At 35.4% G+C, this 226-nt stretch overlaps 1 pseudogene; it reads left to right on the top strand.

Moving 5' to 3' along the window:
• The window catches only part of LOC104870078, a 9,445-nt pseudogene that overhangs the window by 7,204 nt on the left and 2,015 nt on the right, over positions 1-226 (top strand).

Here is a 226-nt window from a genome sequence, read left to right as displayed (position 1 = left end):
GAAAATACTTTATGAACAAATCTTTAGTAGCACAGGAACTAGCAGATAGAATCAACAACTGGGATCTCATCTTATTAAAAAGCTTCTGCGCTGCCAAAGAAACCATCAGCAGAACTAAAAGACAACCTACAATGTGGGAAAAAATTTTTACCAGCTGTTCCTCAGACAAAGGACTATTATCAAGAATATATAAAGAACTCAAAACAATCAGCCCCCCCAAATATAA

Source organism: Fukomys damarensis, unplaced genomic scaffold (assembly GCF_012274545.1).
Source record: "Fukomys damarensis isolate Sample0158 unplaced genomic scaffold, DMR_v1.0_HiC HiC_scaffold_30, whole genome shotgun sequence".
Taxonomy (NCBI): domain Eukaryota; kingdom Metazoa; phylum Chordata; class Mammalia; order Rodentia; family Bathyergidae; genus Fukomys; species Fukomys damarensis.
This window is presented reverse-complemented; position numbering and strand designations above follow the sequence as displayed.